The sequence below is a fragment of the Mobula hypostoma genome, chromosome 9 (assembly GCF_963921235.1).
Source record: "Mobula hypostoma chromosome 9, sMobHyp1.1, whole genome shotgun sequence".
In the NCBI taxonomy this organism is placed as follows: domain Eukaryota; kingdom Metazoa; phylum Chordata; class Chondrichthyes; order Myliobatiformes; family Myliobatidae; genus Mobula; species Mobula hypostoma.
The window spans coordinates 72,388,160-72,415,214 of NC_086105.1; the positions used below are offsets into that span (position 1 = coordinate 72,388,160).

Below are 27,055 nucleotides of genomic sequence, written 5' to 3' on the forward strand. Positions count from 1 at the left end.
CGTGTGGTTATTTAAGTCACTGTCACCTTCCTGTCAGTTTCAACCAGTCTGGCCATTCTCCTCTGACTTCTTTCATTAACAGGGTGTTTTCACCTACAGAACGATCACTCACTGGATTTTTTTTTGATTTTCACATTATTCTCTGTAAACTCTAGAGACTGTTGTGTGTGAAAATCCCAGGAGATCGGCAGTTTCTGAGATACTCAAACCACGTCATCTGGCACCAACAACCATTCCGCAGTCAAAGTGATTTAGATCACATTTCTTCCTCATTCTGATGTTTGGTCTGAACAACAACAGAACCTCTTGACCATGCATTGATGTGCTGCCGCATGATTGGCTGATTAGATATTTGCATTAATGAGCAGGTGTGCAGGTGTAGCCACTGTTTAGATGTTCCTATACAGTCCTTGCTTGTTTTGACTGTTAAAGCTCTGGGAAGATCTTGTACAGCCTATCAATGAACTGTTGCCACCTGGAAGTCAAGGAATAGCCAGGATTTAAGAACTCGTAGCTTGGTTTTGCATGGAGGAAAACTGCATTGAAACTAAAGTCACTAATGAGGCACAGAACTGTGTTCACAGTAAATAAAGATGTAACTGATTAAAATCAAAGGGATGACAAACTTGTTCTTGTTCATTAGCACAAAATGGCTGCCTGCTTTACCCGTAGTATTGAGATGTGGCTCCATTATATTGAATGGAAAACTTTCTTGCATGCATTAGCAGCCAAAGATACATTTTTCCACAGCTTTTCTTAATTGCTGAGATCTGAATACAAACATCATTATATGACTTACTTCTCAATAATCTACCATACTGTGCTAAAGTCTGAGCACATGTATATAGCTAGGGTACCTAAGACTTTTGCACGTTACTTTATTTGTCAGCGTGAAGCAGAGAACGAGTTTGAAAATCTGGCGGGAGCAAAGGATGTTAGGAATGATGAGGGTGGAGCACTGCGGGAGAGGTGTGGGACAGGTGGCAGAGAAGGAGTGCTGGGGTGGAGGAGCAGCGGGGTGGGGGAGATGAAGGTGATGGTGCAGGTGCACACTCACCTACCCCTGAGCCACCAGGCAAGGCCATTTGATTCCAAACAATTTGTTTATTGATCATTACTGAATGTCTCTGGTGCTTCTCACTCCCTCCCCTCTCCCTTCCCCTTTTCCCAAACATGATTTCCCTTTCCCTGCCCCCTTCCCATTCTCAATGGCACATTGCACATTTAGATAGACATAACATTAAGATTTTTACTCCTCATGTATATGAAGGTTGTAAGTAATAAAGTCAATTCAATTCCGCAATAGAGATCCATATCAGAATCAGGTTTGTCATCACTCACATATGTTGCAAAGTTTGTTTTGCAGCAACAGTACAGTGCAGTGCATAAAATTATTACAGTTCTGTGCAAAAGTCTTGGCCACCCCAGCTACATACATGTGCCTAAGACTGTCGTGAAATAATAAGATTTGTCATTGTGATGTTATTGGGTTCTCTGTCTGCAAAGCCCTAAACTCAAAAGGAGATTTTAAGCCCTATCCACTACAGACATCTACGAGGACCCTCACTATAGGGAGGTTATACTGTAACCACCTACTGCTCAAAGACTAGCTTACTTACCTATCTAGTCTCTGCAGTGAGCTCTAGCAGCCAATATCACCATTTGAGTGGTAGGTCCCCCTTACATACCAAGGAGAAGATACTTGCAGCTAAGAAAACAGTTTAAGCGCAGTTTATTTTATTTTTAATTATCTATATTTAAACTTAGACAATTTGTTCTTGAACACCCACAGAGAATTTTTGATTTATAAAAACTTTTCAAATTCCAGATTTATAAACTACCAAGGATTTAAACATAGGTACAATTCCTACGAAGTAAAAAAAACACCAGATGAACAAGTCGTCCTTTGCAGAAACCGAAGATTGAGGAATTAATTCCTGTTGTTCTTTTTTGTCACCGTCTTTCTGTCATTCCCAACAATCCCTGTTTATTTGCAACAATTATACTGTTTTGCTGCTAGCTGACATTACCTGGATGTGTTGTTTTTCAGATATATTTGCTGGGACGAAGTAATTGACACAGGTGATCTGTAGACAGAGATCTCAGACACCCAAAATTAATGTTGTGAGGGCTGGCTCTCAGAGTACACAAATATCCCAACCATTGATTGATCAACTATAGCTGTGAGCATGTTTGTTGTACTAAGTGACAAAATCAGTCTGGTCTGGAACCTTCCTGATCTCTATCATAATGATGCAAATAACTCAGCCAGTGCTGTTTGTTTGCAAATCTGTCCTTTTAACATCAGACTGATTGTTACTTGCAATTTACATTCAGAATTGAAAACTAGTTCTTGTTTGCAACAAGGAGCTGAACAAGGAATATTGGTTGGAAGTTTAACTTAGTCACATGCACTCTGACCCTTTGGAAAGGTCCTGTTGCCATTCTGGAATGCTGAGGTTAGCACTAAGCCGCTTGGGGCCTCGGAAGTAAATACCCATCTCACCATACCTGATGCACCTGTCTGTAAGAGTGACACAATACCGCAGCCGGCGATGCTGCTGCCTCACAGTGCAGGTGACCCAGGCTCAATCATGACTTGAGTTTGCATGTTCCCCTGGGGAGTGTGGGGGTGTTCTAGTCTTGTCCCTAATTGCCTGGTAACTAAATTATCCATAGTGTAGGAGGTTGGTAAATGGATCAGGGAGGGTTCAGAGAAGTAAATGGGGAAATGGGATTGATGAGAATGCCTTTAGAGCTGACACAGACTTGATGGACAGAAAAAACTCCTTCCACATCAAGAGAAAATATGAAAACCGTAAGATTTTAAGATATTGGTGCCAAATTACACCAGTCAGTCTGTTGAGCCTGATCTGCCATTCAGTTATGGCTGCTTTTAAAACCCATTCACCTACCTTCTGCATGTAATACTTACCAATCAAGAACCTGTCAGACTCTGCCTTAAAAACACCAAATGACTTGGCCTTTACAGCTCTCTGTGGCAACAAATTCCTCAGATTCACCACTCTCTGGCTGAGGAAAGTTCTCCCCATCCCCGTTGGAAAGAGACATTCCTTTATTCCAAGGCTGTGTCCTCGGATCCTCCACTCTCATACTGATGGTAGCATCTTATCCATATCCTCTCTATCCAGGCTTTCCAGTGCCTGCTATGTTTCAGTGAGATCCCACCTCATCCTTCTGGATTCCATTGAGTAAAAGCCCCGGAGACGTTAAATGTTCCATCGAAACCTGACTTTATTTTTTATTTATTTTAATGATACAGCACAGAAACAGGCCTTGCCGGTCCAGCAAGCCCACCCCGCCCACCCTGCCCAATGTGACCAATTAAGCTACTAACCCTGAGGTGTTTTGAGTGTGGGAGGAATGTGGAGCACCAGGAGGAAATCTACAAACTCTTTACAGACGCTGATGGAACTGGACCGGGCCGTTGGCTCTGTAGTAGCATTGTGCTAACTGCTACACTACAGTGCTGCCTTTTCCTTTTGGACATATTTTAAATTCTCATTTTCCAATTGTGTAAAATGTGCTTGTGCAAAAGTGATTTGAAAGGTTGGAGCCAGCTGCATGCAACTTTTCTACAGAGTGAGACCCCAAAATTTCCTGTCTAAATAGCATCTGAGCCACTGGTACATTCAAGTGTGAGGGTCCAGCCGCATTTCAGTGAATTTGGGGATCATTTCCAGTATCAACATTACAGAACAATTCTTTCTCTTGCCATGGTGCTAAGGCATTCTTTTCCTCAGTTTATTTGGATGAAGAGTAAAGAGGAAATGTTGGATTCGTTTAAAGTCGTAAAGATTAGCTTTCTTCGTCACATGGCCATTGAAACACACCATGAAATGTGTTGTTTGTGTCAATGACCAGCACAATCTGAGATGTTCTGTGGGAGCCCGCAGGTGCCAACCTAACTTGCCCAGAAATTACGAACCCTCACTCGTATTTCTTTGGAAAGTGGGAAGAAACCCATGCAGAGCATACAAACTCATTCCAGACAGCAGCAGGAAATATCCCCGATCTTACAGTCGCTTTCGTAAAGTGTTACATTAACCGATATGTAACTGTGCTACCCCCTCTCCCTCCCCCTCCCCCTCCCATAAACCATTCAAAAATCTGATGGTAGAGGAGAAGTTGCTGTTTCTAAATTATTGAGCATGGCTCTTCAGTGAGAAGAGGACGTGTCCCTAATGGTAAAGATTATTAATGATGGATGCTGTCTACTTGAGGCACAATGTTGGGAGATTTGTAGGCCATTTAGTGCCCAAGAAATAAGCATCACTCAGCCAAAGTTCCAGGCAGTCATATTTTTAACATGGTTGCCTGGTGCTAATGAGATGCATCTGTATAGTCAACATGTCGACTCTACAATACAAATAACTACAATTTATTCTTCTCATATGCTTGTAGGAATGATGTTTCTATAATTCTGTTGTTCTGTTAAACAGACACTTAATATTTAATGTTGCAAGGCTTGAAATAAATAAATAACTCGATATGTCGTATTTATTAAAGGATGCGACTAAAGTAAGAATCTTACTGTGTCTCTGCAAAGATTTCAAAGCTTTATCTTCCTCTCTCATTTTCTTTCTGGGAGACAGGCAATAATTTTTTTGACTTTTAAAGTGTGAAATGATACTGAGTTCTAGCTTACATCTGCAAACTGTTCCTCAATATCAGCCTGATTTGATGAATGTAGTAAGATGGCAAAATTAGAGCCGAGGTCCCTTTGTAAAATACTTGCCTTGCAAAGCAAAAAATAAAATGCTGAGCTATACAGAGCACGAATGAGATATTCTGGCTTCTAGCAGGGATGCAATGAGTTTAGCTCAGAAGAGGGAAAACTTCAGATCTTCAAAGAACTTCATTCCAGACTCATGAGGATCATTTGACTTTCCTTGAAGGATGGTGAGCTTAAGGCTTATTGTATTTCTGCCAAACAATGTTTATTCAATTGCAAAGAATCATTACTCTTTACTAGAATCAAAATTTGAATGATAAGATCTGTAAAGCAAATCACTTACAGAGCATAGTCTAACTGAGAATGTTAGTCTAACATAGTCTAACTCAGTCACTTGCGAGGAGGGACATAGAATCAGGAGATGTAGAATCAGTATGGATAGAACTGAGAAACTGTAAGGGCAAAAAGACCCTGATGGGAGTTATCTACAGGCTCTCAAACAGTAGCCTGGATATAGGGTGCAAGTTAAATCAAGAGTTAAAATTGGCATGTCGCAAAGGTAATTCTATGGTTGTTATGGGGGATTTTAACATGCAGGTAGACTGGGAAAATCAGGTTGGTACTGGACCCCAAGAAAAGGAGTTTGTGGAATGCCTCAGAGATGGATTCTTAGAGCAGCTTGTATTAGAGCCTACCAGGGAGAAGGCAATTCTGGATTTACTGTTGTGTAATGAGCCAGATTTGATAAGGGAACTCATGGTAAAGGAGCCATTAGGAGGTAGTGACCACAATATGACAAGTTTTAATCTACAATTTGAGAGAGAGAAGGGAAGATTGGAAGTGTCAGTATTACAGTTGAACAAAGGGGACTATGGACACATGACGGAGGAGCTGGCAAAAGTTGACTGGAAAGATACCCTAGCAGGGATGACAGTGGAACAACAATGCCAGGTATTTCTGGGAATAATACAAAAGATGCAGGATCAGTTCATTCCAAAGAGGAAGGAAGGTTCTAAGGGGAGTAGGGGGCGACCGTGGATGACAAGGGAAGTCAAGGACAGTATAAAAATAAAAGAGAGGAAGTATAACATAGCAAGGATGAGTGGGAAGCCAGAGGATTGGGAGACTTTTAAGGAGCAACAGAAGATAACTAAAAAGCAATACAAGGGGAAAAGATGAGATAAGAAGGTAAGCTAGCTAAGAATATAAAGGAGGATAGTAAAAGCTTCTTTAGGTATGTGAAGAGGAAAAAATTAGTTAAGACCAAAGTAGGGCCCTTGAAGACAGAAACGGGTTGAAACGGGTGAAATTATTATGGGGAACAAGGAAATGGCAGATGAGCTGAACAGGTACTTTGGATCTGTCTTCACTAGGGAAGACGCAAACAATCTCCCAGATGTAATAGTGGCCAGACGACCTAGGGTAACAGAGGAACTGAAGGAAATTCACATCAGGCACAAAATGGTGTTGGGTAAGCTGATGGGACTGAAGGCTGATAAATCCCCAGTGCCTGATGGTCCCCAGGGTACTTAAGGAGGTGGCTCTAGAAATCATGGACGCATTGGTAATCATTTTCCAATGTTCTATAGATTCAGGATCAGTTCTTGCAGATTGGAGGGTAGCTAATGTTATCCCACTTTTTAAGAAAGGAGGGAGAGAGAAAACAGGCAATTATAGACCAGTTAGTCTGACATCAGTGGCGGGGAAGATGCTGGATTCAATTATAAAAGATGAAGTAGTGGCACATTTGGATAGCAGTGGCAGGATAGGTCCGAGTCAGCATGGATTTATGAAGGGGAAATCATGCTTGACTAATCTTCTGGAATTTTTTGAGAATGTAACTATGAAAATGGACATGGGAAAGCCAGTGGATGTAGTGTACCTGGACTTTCGGAAAGCCTTTGATAAGGTCCCACGTAGAAGGTTAGTGTGCAAAATTAGAGCAAATGGTATTGGAGGTAGGGTACTGACATGGATAGAAAATTGGTTGGCAGACAGGAAAACAAAGAGTATGGATTAATGGCTCCTTTTCAGAATGGCAGGCAGTGACTAGTGAGGTACTGCAAAGCTCGGTGCTGGGACCGCAACTATTTACAATATACATTTATGATTTAGATGAAGGGATTAGAAGTAACATTAGCAAATTTGCAGATGACACAAAGCTGGGTGGCAGTGTGAAATGTGAGGAGGATGTTATGAGAATGCAGAGTGACTTGGACAGGTTGGGTGAGTGGGCAGATGCATGGCAGATGCAGTTTAATGTGGATAAATGTGAGGTTATCCATTTTGGTAGCAAGAACAGGAAGGCAGATTACTATCTGAATGGTGTCAAGTTAGGAAAAGGGGAAGTACAACGAGATCTAGGTGTCCTTGTTCATCAGTCACTGAAAGTAAGTATACAGGTACAGCAGGCAGTGAAGAAAGCTAATGGCATGTTGGTCTTCATAACAAGGGAAATTGAGTATTGGAGCAAAAAGGTCCTTCTGCAGTTGTACAGGGCCCTGGTGAGACCACACCTGGAATATTGTGTACAGTTTTGGTCTCCAAATTTGAGGAAGGACATTCTAGCTATTGAGGGAGTGCAGTGTAGGTTCATGAGGTTAATTCCCGGGATGGCGGGACTGTCATATGTTGAAAGATTGGAGCAACTGGGGTTGTATACACTGGAATTTAGAAAGATGAGAGGGGATCTGACTGAAACATATAAGATTATTAAGGGATTGGACATGCTAGTGGCTGAAAACATGTTCCCGATGTTGGGAGAGTCCAGAATCAGAGGCCACAGTTTAAGAATAAGGGGTAGACAATTTAGAACGGAGTTGAGGAAAAACTTTTTCACACAGAGGGTTGTGGTTCTGTGGAATGCTCTGCCTCAGAAGGCAGTGGAGGCCAATTCTCTGGATTCCTTCAAGGAAGAGTTAGATAGAGCTCTTAAAGACAACGGAGTAAAGGGATATGGGGAGAAGGCAGGAACAGGGTACTGATTGTGGATGATCAGCCATGATCACAGTGAGTAGCGGTGCTGGCTCGAAGGGCCGAATGGCCTACTCCTGCACCTATTGTCGATTGCCTATATGTCTATTGAGCAACTCAGCGGCCACTTCCTCTCAGCTCCTGAAATCCAGCGCTATCCTTGTGCAGTTTGCATGATCTCCTTGTCACCACGTGAGTTTCCCCCAAGTGCCATGGTTTCTTCCCACAGCCCAAAAATTATGGGTTGGTTGGTACATTGGCCATAGTAAGTTGACCCCAGTGTGCAGGTGAGTGTCAGAATCTGGGTATCTGAGTTGTGGGGGGGGGGGGGGTTACCTGGTGTCAGAGGGAGGAGGTTGCAAGCCAACAAGAATGTGGGGAGAATAAATATTGGGATTAGTAGAGGATGACTGTAAAGGAGTGGTTGATGCTCAGCATGGACTCAGGGGAACGATGGGCCTGTTTCTTTACTGCCTCTCTCCACGACTATATGCGGACATTGAGTTGAAGAGAGCTGCTATAAATAGGCTTGAGTGAAGTTAGCTGCCAAAGGCTGATGATCCATTAACTGGGTAAATTTCTCCACTGTCGCCTCTTGTCCGTAAGGGTTCCATATACAGCACAGTTTGTTTGAGGAAACTTTGAGATCTGCAGCTTCTGCTGTAAAAAATGAAACCGCAGATCCCAGAGTTAAAGATAGCTAGAATTTTATATACATGCAGTGGCCACTTTATTAGGTACACTTGTACACCTGCTCGTTAATGCAAATATCTGATCAACGTATAAAAACATTCAGACATGGTCAAGGGGTTCAGTTGTTGTTCACATGAGAAATGTGATCTAAGTGACTTTGACCGTGCAATAATTGTTGGTGCCAGACAGGGTGATTTGAGTATCACAGAAACTGCTGATCCCCTGGAATTTTCACCCTCAACAGTCTGTAGAGTTTACAGAGAATGGTACAAAAATCAAAACAAAGCATCACTTCCATGGGTGAAAATGCCTTGTTAATGAGAGAGGTCAGAGGAGAATGGCCAGACTGGTTCAAAATGGCAGGAAGGCGACAGTCACTCGAATAAACACGCATTACAGCAGTAGTGTGCAGATCAGAAGCAGAATGGTGAAATTGTCCATTTCTGCATACTACGTAGCTAAGGCCACACTCAGCTTGGCGTTGGTAAGTGCCACTTAATAAAGTCACAATTGACTGTTCTCAATGAAGAAAGTCCAGTTATCATACGTTGGAATTACTGCAGTCAGATTCCACATCATCAACATCCCGGGTTCACCGAGTGCACATGTACAAGAAAATTGCCGTAAGACAGCAGTATCAGTCATCAAGGGCCCTCACTGTGCTCTCTTTTCACTGCTACCATTTGGGGGGAAGATACAGGAGAACTTTACATCCCACAGCACCAATACGGGAGCAGTTATTAACCTTCGATCACCAGACTCCTGAACCAGTGCGGGTAACTTCACTCACCTCAACACTGAACTGATTCCACTACCTACAGACTCACTTTCTAGAACTCTACAACTTATGCTTTCAATATTATTTATCACTATTATTTGCACAATTTGTCCTCTTGCACATTTGTTAATTGTCAGTCTTTATGTATAGTTTTTGATAAATTCTATTTTATTTCTTTATTTCCTTGTAAATACCTGCAAGAAAATGAATCTCAAAATAGTATATGTGGTGACATATCTGTACTTTGATAATAGATATACTTTGACTTCGAGTAGGCAAGCATCACTCTCCAAATGCCTACCCAATGCATATCCATTATTTTCCAAGCACAAGGCAGGGAATGTTCCCATATTCCAGGAGAAATGCAGGCTCTGGCAACATTCAAATTGGTCAATACCATTCGGTTCAAAGCAGCCAACCTGACCATAACCCCATCCACCATTCCAAACATCTGTTCCCTTGTGAGCACTATCTTCTGGTAACATCTCATAAGCCCACCCTCCACCTCCAAGAAGAGCACGAGCTACAGAAGTGCTTTCACTCTGTGAACTGCCGAGTCTCACGTTGGCATCACCAGCACCTCCAAGTTCCCCAGTCCCACATGCAAATGTGTTGCCTAACCTACGTCATAGCTCTGGCAAATTCCTGGAGTTCTGCGGATGGCGAAGGCTTCACCAGCAGGACTGCAGCCTTCTCAAAGGTGATAATCAAACATGGACAATAAACATCAGGCTTGCTAGGCAATCCTTCATCCTGCTTGTGAATTAAAGAAAAGAACATTTGAAAATTCTTGTCGGTCATTCAGTCATTTGACCTCTGTCAGACAGACTGTGCTGGTTAATTTCCAGTAGAGTACATCCTTTCACAAGTAGGAGCATTCTTAATTCAAAAGTTTGCAATGTTCAGGCGAACTGTATCATGCAAGTTTTCAAACAAGTACTAACAGTAGTGATATAGCAGTTTGTTGAGAAAATATTCCAATATTTGACTTTATTGTTAATTACTGAATGACTATGATTCAAGGGATGTCTGACCCTGTGAACATAATAATAGATTTCACCTACCCACCCTGGACATCTCTCTTCTCCCTTCTCCCACTGGGCAGAAGATGCAGAAGCCTGAAAGCACGTACCACCAGGTTCAAGGACAGCTTCTAGCCACTGTCTGCAGACTCTTGACTGGCTGTCCTGCCCAATAAGATGGACTCTTGACATCACAATCTACCTCGTTATGATCTTCCACTTGATCGTTTACCTGCCCTCCACGTTTTGGTAGTTTTTCCATTTTACTTAGCATTGTTATTGTTTTGCCTTATTCTACCTCAATGTACTGTGTAATGATTCAATCTGTATCAAAAGTGTGCAAGACAAGCTTCTCACTGTATTTTGCTACATGTGACAATAACAAAGCCAATTCCAAAACCAATACCAATCAATGTGTGCCTTTTGCAAAAGCAAGGTGGAAGTTATGATGTTTATAACTCCTCTTGCATTCAGACGGTACACCGATGTAGCAGTAATGTAACGCTATTACCGCACCAGCGACCCAGGTTCAATTCCCGCCGCTGTCTGTAGGGAGCTTGTCCATTCCGCTGGTGCTCCAATTTCCTCCCACGTTCCAAACATGTACAGATCTGGAGGTTAATCGGTCACATGGGGGTAACTGGTGGCGCAGGCTTGGTCTGTCCGAATGACCTGTTACTCTGTTGTATCTCTAAATAAAAGATAAAAATAAAAATAAATCAAGGTTTGTGATTACAATGACCTGACTCAATTGATACCTTCTCTTACTACTAGCCGTCATGACCCAGAATTAGCTTGAGTAACAAAATCCCGTAGTTTAGACTGGAAAATGTCCCACAATCCAGTAATGATCTCACTCGTCATGGCAGGGAGTGGCTAGTGTGCTCACTGGGGCAGAGAAGGGTGTTCTAGTAAGGATTAATTCAGACAATTAGAAGCAGAATGGGGAGGTCTGTGGAATAAGTAACTCAGAAAAGTACTTGATGAAAGAGAACAAAAGCTATCATCATTTGACCTTTTTTATCGGGCGCTGTCAGACAGGCAGTGTGTATTGTGCATTGTCTCATGAAGTAGGTTATACCAAATAACCATTCTTCTTCTACAAGCCAATGCTACACTTGACAGCAGGTGTAAAATGGGAACTGTGTTCCACTGACTGATGACTTTCAGTGACCTAGTACTGTTTGTCAAATACACGCTGAAGGCAGATGAAGCTGTAGCTCCTGAAGCTATCTGCAATTCTGTATTGTTGCTTCCTCATCACTTCTTAAGCCTATGCTGTCTCTCCATTACTGTTTGCTTGTAAATTACTGGAAAATTAATGAATTTAAATTCCAAACAGTGCAGCCTAGAAAATAGTTCGCTTAGGTCTGCTTCTTGGATGCTATATGATCGACTTTAATTCCCACCTACATCCGTGACACTTCACACACACCCGATCTTTAAGTTACACACAAAAAATGCTGGAGGAACTCAGTCCTGATGAAGGGTCTCAGCCTGAAATGTTGACTGCTTATTCCTCTCCGCAGATGCTGCCTGACCTGCTGAATATTTCTAGCACCCGTAGAAGCTCTTGTATTTAACCACTTTAAGTTCCCTGGCCCTAATCACTTCATTTTCACTATTAGCCGTTTATCTCTTCCACCATTTACCTCCCGGCTTCTCACTTCATTCCCCCTCACCCACCCACCTGATTTCAGCTATCACCTGCCAGCTCGTCATCCCCATCTTTTTACTCTGGCTTCTTCCCCCTTTCTTGCCAGTCCCGATGATGAGTCTCAGCATAAAGCCTTAACTCTTTATTCCTGTGCATAAGAACTGCTGACCTGCTGAGTTCCTCCAGCATTTTGTGTGCGTTCTCCGGATTTCCAGCATCTGCAGATTCTCTTCTGTTTATGTTCAGCTTTTCTCGGAGATGGAAATAATTTCCTGGAAATATGAACAGTTCTGGGCATTGATCCTGTCACTGTGCCTCTAAATTTCCATGCATCAGTCCCACATCAAATGTTCATATCACGCCCAGTTCTACCGACACGAACAGTAAATAGTGCAGGAAGACCCATCCGTGACCATTATGGCGCAGTGTTAGAAAGACGAGGATCAGACCAGAAAATCCTGGAACTACTCAGACGTCAAGCAAATCCTCTAAAAGAGAAACAGTTATTATTTCAGATCCGTCACTTGACCCTCTACAACCAGGAACAGAAATTCTGTTTCTCCTTCCACAGAAGTTGTCTGATCTGCTGATTATTCACAGCATTTCTGGTTTGATTTTCAGATTTCCAGCAACTGTAGATTTTCTTTGGTTTTTACATTGGTTGCTTCTCTCGTGATTTAAAGAGATGCTCCCTGTTGACATTGCCATACCAACTGGGATTTCTCCAGCACAGTGTACAAGGTGGTCCACAGGGTGCTCTGTAACTAATGGAATGTACTCTCCAGCCCACGTACATGGGGTATAACAAATGAAATAATAAATACCTGGTTCATTACTTCAATGGCTTGCTAGATCTCTGCATTAGTGCCCCCTGCTTAGTGAACTCAGACTGCTGCCAAAAGAAATATTTACTATGAGGATCCCAACCCTGCAGGTCACGTGTAAACTGAGGTGAGTGAATCGCCTTGGCAAGAGGTGATAACATTTTGTTCACCACTTCTCCACTGTGTGGGGATTCTCTCTCCTAGATATGATTACTACAACACACACAAAATGCTGAAGGAACTCTACAGGTCTGGCAGGATTGGAGAGCACGCCTTACCAGAATAGGTGGAGTGAACTTGGCCTTTTCTCCTTTGAGTGACAGAGGATGAGAGGTGACCTGATAGAGGTGTATAAGATGATGAGAGGCATTGATTGTGTGGATAGTCAGACGCTTTTTCCCATAGCTGAAATGGCTAACACGAGAGGGCACAGTTTTATGGTGCTGGGGAGTAGGTACAGAGGGGATGTCAGGGGGAAGTTTTTTTACACAGAGAGTGGTGCGTGCGTGGAATGGGCAGCCAGTAACAGTGGTGGAGGCGGGTATTAAGAGACTCCTGGATAGGTACATGGAACTTTGCAAAATAAAGGTCTATGGGTAACCCTAGGTAATTTCTAAAGTAAGTACATGTTTGGCAAAGCTTTGTGGGCCAAAGGGCCTGTATTGTGCTGTAGGTTTTCTATGTTTCTATGTTTCCATTTTCTCTGTTCCTGTGTCCGTCTGAATCCTTCTTAAACATTGCTGTCAAATCCACTTCCATCATTACCCCGGCAGTGTGCTCCAGGCACCTACCACTCCCCGTGCAATAGAATCACCTTTAAATGTTCTCCTTCTTGTCCTAAAGCAATGCCTTCTTGTATTTGACATTTCCACCTTATGTAAGCACCTCATAATTTTATAAATTTACTTCAGGTTGTCCCTGAGCCTCTGATGGTTAAAAGGAAACAATCCAAGTTTGTCCACTTTCTCCTTACAGCTTAATATCGACTCAGAGCCATTTTGTATATATTGTCCTTACCTTTTACACTTGACCTCTCAGTTGTCTGCAGTGAATTCTATCGGCCAATTCTCTGCCCATATCAGTGAGTGATTTGTAATCTGCTGTTTCTTTTAAAAACCTTCTTCACTATCCACAATTCCACCAATATTTGTATCATCTCATTTTAACTTTGCTAGTGGGAAGCTTCAATTAACAAAGCATGGACAGACTAGTTATGAGAAGTTTGCTTCTAATTAACAAATAAGTTTATATGGAAGCAATTTTGTAAACTAATGTGTCTGATGTAGTCTACTTGGCTCTTACAAGCTTTTTGACAAATATGTAGGCAAGTGAAAAAAGAATTTGGAGTCTAGAGAAAGCAAGTTTCCATGGTAAATGTGATTTAAAATGTGTTCAGAGTGAAATGGTTCATGGATGATGGATGTTCTGGTGACTGGAAGGCTTTTAGCAGTGAAGTTCTAGGGGGATTAGTATTTGACCCCTCACTTGGTAGCTGCAATGTGTTTCAAAGACACAGATGCAGGTGGAAAGGAGGAATATGATAAAGAAGTTTGCAATTGATTCAAAAATTGGTCGTATTGTTGGCAATAAGTGGAAAAGCCAGAAAATTGTGAGAAGATATAAATGACATCATCAGTTGGATGGAAAAGTGGAAAATGGAATTTAACCTAGAGAAGCATTAGGAGAGATAGAATGGGGAAGAGGATATGTGATGGATATTAACTACTGAGGAGGAACAGAAAGATCCCATATGGATATCCACAGCTCCATAATATCAGCAGGGTAGGTTGAAACAGCACTCAGGTGGGGGGTGGGGGGGGGCTTCTTTTATCAGTTAAGACACAGGGTGTAAAAGTCGTAAAGTTATGTTGGAACGTGATTCACACAAGTAGTTACACTCAGCGGCCACTTATTTTTGGTCATCCGCTGCTGTAGCCCATCCATTTTGAAGTTTGACATGTTATCGTGTTACACCTTCAGAGATGTTCTTCTGCACATCACTATCATAGTGTGTTGTTATCTGAGTTACTGTAAACTTCTTGTCAGCTTGAACTAGACTGGCCACCTTGCTCTGACCTCTCTCAGTAACAATGTGCTTTCACCCACAGAAATGCCACTCATTGGATGTTTTTCCTTGGTTTTTTTTGCACCATTCTCTGTAAACTTCAGAGATTGTTATAGAAACATAGAAAACCCACAGCGCAATACAGGCCCTTCGGCCCACAGTGCTATGCCAAACATGTACTTACATTAGCTGTTCCCTAGGGTTATCCATAGCCCTCTATTTTTTCTAAGCTCTATGTACCTATCCAGGAGTCTCTTAAAAGACCCCATTGTATCTGCCTCCACCACTATCGCCGGCAGCCCACTCCACAAACTCACCACTCTCTGCATAAAAAACATACCCCTGACATCTCCTCTGTACCTACTTCTAAGCACCTTGAAACTGTGCCCTCACGTGTTGACCATTGTAGCTCTAGGAAAACACCTCTGGCCATCCACACGATCAATGCCTTTCATCATCTTATACACCTCTATCAGGTCACTTCTCATCCTCCACTGCTCCAAGGAGAAAAGGCTAAGTTCACTCAACCAATTCTCATAAGGCATGCTCCCTAATCCAGGCAAGATCCTTGTAAATCTCTTCTGCATCCTTTCTATAGTTTCCACAACCTTCCTACAGTGAGGTGACAAGAATAGAGCACAGTACTCAGTTTCAGTGCTGTAATTGCTCTATGGTTATACTCCAAGTGGGGTCTGACTAGGGTCCTATATAGCCGTAACATTACCTCTTGGCTCTTCAACTCAGTCCCACGGTTGATGAAGGCCAATGCACCATATGCCTTCTTGACCAGACAATCAACCTGCACAGCAGCTTTGAGTGTCCTATGGACTCGGACCCCAAGATCCCTCTGATCCTCCACACTGCCAAGAGTCTTACCTTTAATATTATAATCTACCATCATATTTGACCTACAAAAATGAACCACCTTACACTTATCTGGGTTGAACTCCACCAGCCACTTCTCAGCCCAGTTTTGCATCCTATCAATGTCCCGCTGTAACCTCTGACAGCCCTCCACACTATCCACAACACCCCCAACCTTTGTGTCATCAGCAAACTTACTAACCCATCCTTCCACTTCCTCATCCAGTTCATTTATATAAATCACGAAGAGTAGGGGTCCCAGAACAGATCCGTGAGGCACACCACTGCTAACCGACCTCCTTGCAGAATATGACCCATCTACAACCACGTTTTGCCTTCTGTGGGCAAGCCAATTGTGGATCCATGAAGCAATGTTCTCTTGGATCCCATACCTCCTTATTTTCTCAATAAGCTTTGCATGGGGTACCTTATCAAATGCGTTGCTGAAAGCCACAAACACTACATCTACTGCTCTTCCTTCATCAATATGTTCAGTCACATACTCAAAAAATTCAATCAGGCTCGTAAGGCATGACTCGTCCTTGACAAAGCCATGCTGACTATTCCTAATCATATTATACCTCTACAAATGTTCATAAATCCTGTCTCTCAGGATCTTTCTCATCAACCAGTAAAGTAAGAAAATCCCAGGAAATCAGCAGTTTCTGTGATACTCAAACCAATCTGTCTGGCATCAATAAACATCCCACAGTCAAAGTCATTTCGATCACGTTTCTTCCCCGTTCTGATGTTGGTCTGAACAACAACTGAACCTTCTGACCAATGCTTTATGCATTGAGTCGCTGTCACACGATTGGCTGATTAGATATTTGCGTTAACAAGCAGGTGTAAAGGTGTACCTAATGAAGTGGCCACTGAGAATACTGCAGAAACTTATTGTCCGAAACACATTACAGGAAAGTCACGATTGTGCTGGAGAGGGTGAAGAGATTTACAAAGATATTCAAAGTTCAACATTCCAAGTAAATGTTTTATCAATGTGCTTATATGTCACTAAATGCTAACCTGAGATTTATTTTCTTGCAGGCTTTCACAACAGAACAAAGAAATACAATGAAATCAGTGAAGGACTACACACAGTGACTGACGAGCAAAAAAAAGGATAAACATTACAAATCCTAAAAGGCAAATACTAAATAAATAAATATGTACTTCCCATACGTAAGTAAATAATAATGAGAACATGAGTTGTAGAATCTTTGAATTGAATCTATAGGTTGTGTTCAGTGATTGTGTTGAGGTGAGTGAAGTTATCCACTCTGGTTCAGAAGCTTGATGGTTGAAGGGCAATAACTGTTCCTGAACCTGTGGCACCTGTGGCTCCTGTTCCTCCTTCCCAATGGCAGCAGTGAGAAGTGAGCCCAGCCTGGACGGTGAGGGCCCTGGATGATGGAGAGCATGGCCTGGAAGGTGGAGGTCCTTGATGTTACCAGGACTGAAAACCTACGCTATTTAGAACTCAAGGTTTGCTTTCATTTTGCTGCAGAAGGGTCTCAAAGAAACTTAACTGAGGTGTATAAAATTATGATGGGCCTGGACAATATAAATAAGGACAGCTTTTTCTTCGAAGAGTGCCCAGATACTGGGAGGTGCTGACTTCAGGTATTTGATGGAAAAGTCAGCTGGGAGATGAAGAACTAAATTTTCATCTGTGTATTTGACTTCCTTAAAGAATGGTATCATCAGACCATCTCAGCGCTACTTAGATACCATGTTCACAAAGTCAATGAGCAGAGAAACAGACCTTTCAGCCTACTACATCCATGCTATCCCCTATGCCCACCTACAGTCATCCCAGTTGCCCACAATTGGACTGTTTCCTTCTATGCTTTGCCTAATTATGTCTGTCTAAATCCTTCCTAAACATAGCAATTGTATCAGATTCCACCACCTCCTCTAGCAGTGCGGTTCAAATACCAACCACCTTGTGTGAAAAAAAAACTCCTAAAGATCTCTTTCAAATTGGAATTGGAATTGGAATTGCTTAATTATTGTCACACGTACAGACACAGTGAAAAGCTTATGTTGTAGACTATGAATATAGATTAATCCATTGCACAATACACAAAGTAAAACAGCAGCATGCACAATAAAGTGTAACAGCTACAGAAAAAGTGCAGTGTAGGTGGACAATAAAGCACAAGATCATAATGAGATAGATTGTGAAGTCAAAGTTCAACTTATCGTAATAGGAAACATTCAATACTCTTTAACAATAGTGTAGAAGCTGTCTTTGAGCCTGGTGGTACATTTCTTCAGGCTTTTCTTTCTTCTTCCTGATGAAGAGTGGTGAAGATATAATTTCCATGGTGGCTAGGGTTGTTTCTGATAGGAGAGGGGTGAAGAGAGAACGCCTGTGGTGGTCAGAGTTGTTCCTGATGGATAGGGGTGAAGATAGAATGCCTGTGGTGGTCAGAGTTGTTCCTGATGGAGAGGGGTGAAGATAGAATGCCTGTGGTGGTCAGAGTTGTTCCTGATGGAGAGGGGTGAAGACAGAATGCCTGTGGTGGTCAGAGTTGTTCCTGATGGATAGGGGTGAAGATAGAATGCCTGTGGTGGTCAGAGTTGTTCCTGATGGAGAGGGGTGAAGGGAGAATGCCTGTGGTGGTCAGGGTTGTTTCTGATGGAGAGGGGTGAAGACAGAATGCCTGTGGTGGTCAGAGTTGTTCCTGATGGATAGGGGTGAAGATAGAATGCCTGTGGTGGTCAGAGTTGTTCCTGATGGAGAGGGGTGAAGGGAGAATGCCTGTGGTGGTCAGAGTTGTTCCTGATGGATAGGGGTGAAGACAGAATGCCTGTGGTGGTCAGAGTTGTTCCTGATGGATAGGGGTGAAGATAGAATGCCTGTGGTGGTCAGGGTTGTTTCTGATGGGAGAGAGGTGAAGGGAGAATGATTGTGGTGGTCAGAGTTGTTCCTGATGGAGAGGGGTGAAGATAGAATACCTGTGGTGGTCAGGGTTGTTCCAGTTGGAGAGGGGTGAAGATAGAATGCCTGTGGTGGTCAGGGTTGTTTCTGATGGAGAGAGTTGAAGGGAGAACGCCTGTGGTGGTCAGGGTTGTTTCTGATGGAGAGGGGTGAAGGGAGAATGCCTGTGGTGGTCAAGGCTGTTTCTGATGGAGAGGGGTGAAGGGAGAATGCTTGTGGTGGTCAGGGTTGTTTCTGATGGGAGAGAGGTGAAGGGAGAATGCCTGTGGTGGTCAGGGTTGTTTCTGATGGAGAGGGGTGAAGGGAGAATGCCTGTGGTGGTCAGGGTTGTTTCTGATGGAGAGGGGTGAAGGGAGAATGCCTGTGGTGGTCAGGGTTGTTTCTGATGGAGAGGGGTGAAGGGAGAATGCCTGTGGTGGTCAGAGTTGTTCCTGATGGAGAGGGGTGAAGGGAGAATGCCTGTGGTGGTCAGGGTTGTTTCTGATGGAGAGGGGTGAAGGGAGAATGCCTGTGGTGGTTAGGGTTGTTCCTGATGGAGAGGGGTGAAGGGAGAATGCCTGTGGTGGTCAGGGTTGTTTCTGATGGAGAGGGGTGAAGGGAGAATGCCTGTGGTGGTTAGGGTTGTTTCTGATGGAGAGGGGTGAAGGGAGAATGCCTGTGGTGGTTAGGGTTGTTTCTGATGGAGAGGGGTGAAGGGAGAATGCCTGTGGTGGTTAGGGTTGTTTCTGATGGGAGAGGGGTGAAGGGAGAATGCCTGTGGTGGTCAGGGTTGTTTCTGATGGAGAGGGGTGAAGGGAGAATGCCTGTGGTGGTTAGGGTTGTTTCTGATGGAGAGGGGTGAAGGGAGAATGCCTGTGGTGGTCAGGGTTGTTTCTGATGGAGAGGGGTGAAGGGAGAATGTTTGTGGTGGTTAGGGTTGTTTCTGATGGAGAGAGGTGAAGGGAGAAAGCCTGTGGTGGTCAGGGTTGTTTCTGATGGAGAGGGGTGAAGGGAGAATGCCTGTGGTGGTCAGGGTTGTTTCTGATGGAGAGGGGTGAAGGGAGAATGCTTGTGGTGGTCAGAGTTGTTCCTGATGGAGAGGGGTGAAGATAGAATGCCTGTGGTGGTCAGGGTTGTTTCTGATGGAGAGGGGTGAAGGGAGAATGCCTGTGGTGGTCAGAGTTGTTCCTGATGGAGAGGGGTGAAGGGAGAACGCCTGTGGTGGTCAGGGTTGTTTCTGATGGAGAGGGTTGAAGGGAGAATGCCTGTGGTGGTCAGGGTTGTTCCTGATGGAGAGGGGTGAAGGGAGAATGCCTGTGGTGGTCAGGGTTGTTCCTGATGGAGAGGGGTGAAGGGAGAATGCCTGTGGTGGTCAGGGTTGTTTCTGATGGGAGAGGGGTGAAGGGAGAATGCCTGTGGTGGTCAGGGTTGTTCCAGTTGGAGAGGGGTGAAGATAGAATGCCTGTGTGGTCAGGGTTGTTTCTGATGGAGAGAGGTGAAGGGAGAATGCCTGTGGTGGTCAGGGTTGTTTCTGATGGAGAGGGGTGAAGGGAGAATGCCTGTGGTGGTCAGGGTTGTTCCAGTTGGAGAGGGGTGAAGATAGAATGCCTGTGGTGGTTAGGGTTGTTCCTGATGGAGAGGGGTGAAGGGAGAATGCCTGTGGTGGTCAGGGTTGTTTCTGATGGAGAGGGGTGAAGGGAGAACGCCTGTGGTGGTCAGAGTTGTTTCTGATGGGAGAGGGATGAAGGGAGAATGCCTGTGGTGGTTAGGGTTGTTTCTGATGGAGAGGGGTGAAGGGAGAATGCCTGTGGTGGTTAGGGTTGTTTCTGATGGAGAGGGATGAAGGGAGAATACCTGTGGTGGTTAGGGTTGTTTCTGATGGGAGAGGGGTGAAGGGAGAATGCCTGTGGTGGTCAGGGTTGTTTCTGATGGAGAGGGGTGAAGGGAGAATGCCTGTGGTGGTTAGGGTTGTTTCTGATGGAGAGGGGTGAAGGGAGAATGCCTGTGGTGGTCAGGGTTGTTTCTGATGGGAGAGAGGTGAAGGGAGAATGCCTGTGGTGGTCAGGGTTGTTTCTGATGGAGAGGGATGAAGGGAGAATGCCTGTGGTGGTCAGGGTTGTTTCTGATGGAGAGGGGTGAAGGGAGAATGCTTGTGGTGGTCAGAGTTGTTTCTGATGGAGAGGGGTGAAGGGAGAATGCCTGTGGTGGTCAGGGTTGTTTCTGATGGAGAGGGGTGAAGGGAGAATGGTTGTGGTGGTGAGGGTTGTTTCTGATGGAGAGAGGTGAAGGGAGAAAGCCTGTGGTGGTCAGGGTTGTTTCTGATGGAGAGGGGTGAAGGGAGAATGCCTGTGGTGGTCAGGGTTGTTTCTGATGGAGAGGGGTGAAGGGAGAATGCTTGTGGTGGTCAGAGTTGTTCCTGATGGAGAGGGGTGAAGGGAGAACGCCTGTGGTGGTCAGAGTTGTTCCTGATGGAGAGGGGTGAAGGGAGAATGCTTGTGGTGGTTAGGGTTGTTTCTGATGGAGAGGGGTGAAGGGAGAATGCCTGTGGTGGTCAGAGTTGTTCCTGATGGAGAGGGGTGAATGGAGAATGCCTGTGGTGGTCCGGGTTGTTTCTGATAGAGAGGGATGAAGGGAGAATGCCTGTGGTGGTCAGGGTTGTTTCTGATGGGAGAGGGATGAAGGGAGAATGCTTGTGGTGGTCAGGGTTGTTTCTGATGGAGAAGGGTGAAGGGAGAATGCCTGTGGTGGTTAGGGTTGTTTCTGATGGAGAGGGGTGAAGGGAGAATGCCTGTGGTGGTCAGGGTTGTTTCTGATGGAGAGGGGTGAAGGGAGAATGCCTGTGGTGGTCAGGGTTGTTTCTGATGGAGAGGGATGAAGGGAGAATGCCTGTGGTGGTCAGGGTTGTTTCTGATGGAGAGGGATGAAGGGAGAATGCCTGTGGTGGTCAGGGTTGTTTCTGATGGAGAGGGGTGAAGGGAGAATGCCTGTGGTGGTCAGGGTTGTTTCTGATGGAGAGAGGTGAAGGGAGAAAGCCTGTGGTGGTCAGGGTTGTTTCTGATGGAGAGGGGTGAAGGGAGAATGCCTGTGGTGGTTAGGGTTGTTTCTGATGGAGAGGGGTGAAGGGAGAAAGCCTGTGGTGGTCAGGGTTGTTTCTGATGGAGAGGGATGAAGGGAGAATGCCTGTGGTGGTCAGGGTTGTTTCTGATGGAGAGGGGTGAAGGGAGAATGCCTGTGGTGGTCAGGGTTGTTTCTGATGGAGAGGGGTGAAGGGAGAATGCCTGTGGTGGTTAGGATCATTGATTATGTTAGCTGCTTTACACTGGCAGCACGCAGTATGAACAGAGTTACGAGAGGGGAGGCTGCTTTCTGTGATGTGCTGAGCTATGGCCATAACTTTCTGCAGTTTCTTGCAGTCCTGGACAGAGCAGTTGCCGTTCTAAGGTGTAATGCATTCAGATAAGTGATGCATTAATAAAACTTGGTGAGAATTAATGAGGACGTGCCAACCTCCTTTAACTTCGTGAGGAAGTGGAGGCATTGGTGAATTTTCTTGGCCTCACCCTGTATTTGAAGATCTATGACTTCCATGTCCATATACCCAGTGCTACAAGGTGGGACGAGTCACGGTAGCTCCATATCGCTTGGTATGGACACAATAGGCTGTAGACTGTGCCAGAAATCTTCCATAATTTCTATGTCTTTCTCAGTGAATGTTTATGGGAAAGCAAGTCTGGTATACAGTATTTAACATCGATTTAAATGCATGAAAAATGCTTTTTTTCTAAAGAATGAAAAGCAGATTAGCTTTTCTTCGCAAAACAATATGAAATTAGTTGAACTTGACATGTCTGGTTTCACAACATCAAGTTCGATGTCATGTTGCCAGGCAAACCAGGGTCCTTACATTGCAGGAATGCTGAAGAGTTCATGCTGCTTCTGATAAGCCAGGTTTTTTTTAGATAGCACACAGCGTGGTGCAAAGATACCCACGTGAGTGGAGAACACCATGATACTCTAGCTCTGCAATGGTGTCATGACATCCACTTTATTTTTATCCAGATTCTTAACAGCCCAGATGGTGTGATCTTATATTAAAATTATTTATTGATGTTATTTTTTTGTTTGTTCCCTGAGGAAAGAGATGTCAATGCTTGCTTTGGGATATTTTCACTACTTGGCAACACAGATCCATTTTGATCAGCTCAAGAACAGAATGGAAAAGGTAGAGCAGAAGGATTTTTCCTTGCTCGAGACTACACCTTGGACTCTGACACAAAAAAAAATGTCTCTTATGAATTTGTGTGCGACAATCACTATTTACTTCTCTGAGGTACAATGCCTATATAGTACTGATGACTGCCATTTCTAACCATATTCAGTAACATCCGAGCATGCTGACACTTCTCTACAAAAACATACATGGTTGGTGTGCCGAACCCTTTTCCACAAACGGCAATAGGTACAAACCAGTGAAAGATTCTAAGCATGAGGACGCAGTCCTTCTTTTGTGGAAGAAGGTTCTACCCTCAGGGGACACTTTACGAACTACCTCCTGTACCTATTAAAGTGGACACTGAGTGTGTGTTTGTTGTCTTCTGCTGCTGTAGCCCATCCACTTCAAGGTTTGACACATTGTGCAATCAGAGGTGCTCCTCTGCACACCACCGGCTATTTGAGTTACTGTCACCTTCCTGTCAGCTTGAACCAGTCTGGTTATTCTCCTCTGACTTCTCTCATTAAGAAGGTGTTTTTGCCCACACAATTGCCCATCACAGGATTTTTTTTTGGTTTTTTGCACCATTCTCTGTAAACTCTAGAGACGACTGTGCACGAAAATCTCAGGGGATCAGCAGTTTCTCAGATAGTCAAGCCATCACACCTGGCACCACAATCCTTCCACAGTCAAAGTCACATAGATCACATTTCTATATTTCTTCCCCATTCCGATGTTTGGTCTGAACAGCAACTGAAGCTCTTGACCATGTCTGCATGCTTTTATGCATTGAGTTGCTGCCATATGATTGGCTGATTAGATATTTGCATTACTGTGCAGGTGTATAGGTGTACCCATTAAAATGGTCACTGCGTGTAATAAGCAATGGAAGTCTAACAGAATTTGTTATCTTTGAATGCCAGAACAGGTCTGGGGAGCTCAATTACCTGCTTTGTGCTGGTAAAAGCAAAAAGTGCTTAAACCTCTGCATTCCAGTGTTCTTGACCTGGGTGGAATGAGATGTCAGTGCAAGTGGTGGATGCGATTTCGATTTCAATGTTTAGGAGAAGTTTGGACAGGTACATGGATGGGAGGGGTATGGATGCCTATGGTCCTGGTGCAGATCGATGAGACGAGGCAGCTTAAATGGTTCATCATGAACCACATGTGCTAAAGGGCCTGTTCCTGTGCTGTTGTTTTCTATGACACTATGACTTTAAATAATAACTTGGTTTCACTTTCTATAGCTGCTGCCCAGAGGACCTCTGGCACTTATTTTATTTCAGTCTTCAGCACCTGCCGGAATCGGTGCCAATAGGTGTTCCTCTATTAGTGGAGCTCATTCATAGTTCAGAGTTCATCGTTCAAGTTTATTTGTCATTCAACCATGCATGAATATTCACGAATAAGGGCAAACAAAACAAACAGTGTTACTGATGGAGATTTCAAGCAATCTCAAACTTGTGCATGAATCGCAAAAGGTTGGTTTGCAGGTGCAACAGGCTATCAAGAAGGCAAATGGAATGTTGGCCATTGCTAGAGGGATTGAATTTAAGAGCAGAGAAGTTATCCTGCAGCTGTACAGGGTACTGGTGAGGCCAGACCTGGAGGACCGTGTGCAGTTTTGGTCTCCTTACTTGAAGAAGGATATACTGGCTTTGGAGGCAGTGTAGTGGAGGTTCACCAGGTTGATTCCAGAGATGAGGGGGTTAGACAATGAGGAGGGACTGTACTCTCTGGAATACAGAAGAATGAGAGGAGATCTTATAGAAACATTGAAAATTATGAAATGGATAGATAAGGTAGAGGCAGGAATGTTGTTTCTACTGGTATGAGAGGCTAGAACTAGGGGACATAGCCTCAAGATTTGAGGAGTGGATTGAGAATGGAGATGAGGAGGAACTGCTTTTCTCAGAGAGTAGCGAATCTGTGGAATTCTCTGCCGAATGAAGCAGTGGAGGCTCTCTCAGTGAATATATGTAAGACAAGGTTGGATAGATTTTTGCATAGTAGGGGAATTAAGGGTTATGGAGAAAAGGCAGGTAGGTGGAGGTGAGTCCATGGTCAGATCAGCCATGATCTATTTGAATGGCGGAGCAGATGGCCTACTCCTGCCCCTGTCTCTTATGTTCTTATGTTCAGACCTGTAAGGAGCTCCTGGGAAGGTGCAGGAGAGATGATCACAGTAGAAAGCACATCTGAGTTTATGAAGCCATGATGAGGGATCTCGGCCTGAAACGTCAACCGTTTATTCCTCTGCACACATGCTGTCTGATCTGTTGAGTTCCTCCAGTGTTTTGTGTGTGTTACTCTGGATTCCCAGCATCTGTATCTCCAGCTTAGTCCATAAACCCAATGATACAGAGAAAAGTATCACAAATCTCAGCTCTGAACGTTTGGAAAGCTGAACAAAGTGCATGTGGCACATTCATCTGCTGACTGATGACTGGGTTGGAGAGGAGTCCTGAAAAAGGCATGAGCACCTGGTTTGCATATTTAAGTGGACACCTCTACCTTTGCAACTCGAGTATGTTGGACACCTGCCCAGCACTTGCAAAGAGTATAATGAATGTTTCATTCCTCCACATTGTACAATGAAAACATGATTTTACAAAATGGTCACATTTTATACTGTGAAGCATTGATTCTCTGAGATAACTAAACACAAGAGAGTCTGTGGACCCTGGAAATCCAGAACAACACATGCAAAATAAGAGCTCAGCATGTCAGGCTGCAAAGATGGAGGGGAATAAACAGTGGAGGTTTCAGGCCTTCATCGGGGCACTCATAACGTTAGCCTGACATTTCTTGCTCACTTTCATTCAAAATTAGGCTGAGAAGTGCATTGTGAAAACTCATGATCACTAATTCAGGGGTTATCATTTAATTTCTCCTCTGAAAGTGGTAAGAACCCACTTTCATGGACCAGAGCACAGGGATGTGGTGGAAGTATTTCTACAGTGCCAAGTGGTGTGGCAATACCAGTTAGGCATTTTATTTCCAATTCAGGAAGCTGTCAATTTGAAAAGGAACCTGGGGATAGTGGTAAAAGTAAAGGCTAATAAAGCTGACAATATTCCGCAGGCCAGGGAGCATCAGTGAACTAGATCAATTCTCTTTGGAGTGGAGGGGAATGAGAGGTGACCTGATAGAGGTATACAAGATGATAAGAGGCATATATCAAGTCAACAGCCAGAAACTTTTTCCCAGTGCGGAAATAGATAATATGAGGGGGCATAATTTTAAGGTGATTGGAGGAAAATATAGGGAATATCAAAGGTTACTGTGCTTAATGTTCTAAGTTCTATATTCTAAACAAAGTTAAGATTCTGTCTCACTGACGGCTGATCAGAACTGGTTCCAGTTTTTATTTGAGTACAAGATTCAGGATAGTTTATTGTCATTTTTCAGTACACAAGTGTGAAGGAGAAGGAAATGATTGTTACATCTAAGACTTCTGCACAACGCTACAGTAATTTCATATATTGCACGAAACTGCGGCCAAAAAAAACACACATTTCATGACATATGTGAGTGATGATGAATCTGATTCTGATCAGAGTCTCTGTGGTGAACTGAGAGTGGGAAGGGAGTAGGGAGAGGGGAATCGTGAATCGTGCTAAGGAAGAGGGGAAGGGAGAAAGGAGGGAGCGGGAAGCACCTAAAAGACATTCTGTAATGATCAATTAACCAATTATTTGGAAGCAAATGACCTTGCCTGGTGTCTCAGGGCTCGGTGAGTCTGCACCCACACCATCTCCCACCATTATCACTTGTCCCACACCCCTCTCATGGCACTACACCCTCAACATTCCTAACATCCTCTGATTCTGCCAGATTAACAACTTCGCTCTCTGCTCCATGTTGAAAAATACAGTAATGTGCAAAATTCTTAGTGGGGTATTGGTGGAGGGGAGTGTGGTGGGGTAGTGATGGAGGGGAGTGTGGTGTGGTAGTGATGGAGGTGAGTGTTGTGGGGTGGTGCTGGAGGGGAGTGTTGTGGGGTAGTGGTGGAGGGGAGTGATAGAGGGGAGTGTTGTGGGGTAGTGATGGAGCGGAGTGTAGTGGGGTAGTGGTGGAGGGGATGCAGTGGGGTAGTGATGGAGAGGAGTTAGTGTGGTAGTAGTAGAGGGAAGTGTTGTGTGTTAGTGCTGGAGGGGAGTGTAGTAGGGTAGTGGTGGAGGGAAGTGTAGTGGGGTAGTGATGGACGGGAGAGTAATTTGGTAGTGATGGAGGGGAGTGTAGTGGGGTAGTGATGGAGGGGAGTGTTGTCGGGTAGTGATGGAGGGCAGTGTAGTGGGGTGGTGATGGAGGGGAGTTTAGTTTGATTGTGGTGGAGTTGAG

The 27,055-nt window shown here is 44.1% G+C and overlaps 2 long non-coding RNA genes across 4 annotated transcripts in view; one reads left to right on the forward strand and one right to left on the reverse strand.

The window, feature by feature from the left end:
• LOC134351793 (uncharacterized) overlaps positions 1-12,633 on the reverse strand; it is a 39,129-nt gene extending 26,496 nt beyond the window's left edge. The window contains exons 1-2 of one of the 2 annotated variants that reach the window (XR_010019254.1): positions 11,989-12,633; positions 10,674-10,853 (exon numbers count right to left, since the gene is read on the reverse strand). This is a non-coding gene — a long non-coding RNA (uncharacterized LOC134351793). The remainder of the gene's footprint in view (positions 1-10,673; positions 10,854-11,988) is intronic. The other variant, XR_010019253.1, reaches the window with a different exon arrangement.
• The window catches only part of LOC134351277 (uncharacterized), a 250,402-nt gene that overhangs the window by 150,033 nt on the left and 73,314 nt on the right, over positions 1-27,055 (forward strand). For both annotated transcript variants that reach the window (XR_010019111.1, XR_010019112.1), the window contains exon 3: positions 16,620-16,754. This is a non-coding gene — a long non-coding RNA (uncharacterized LOC134351277). The remainder of the gene's footprint in view (positions 1-16,619; positions 16,755-27,055) is intronic.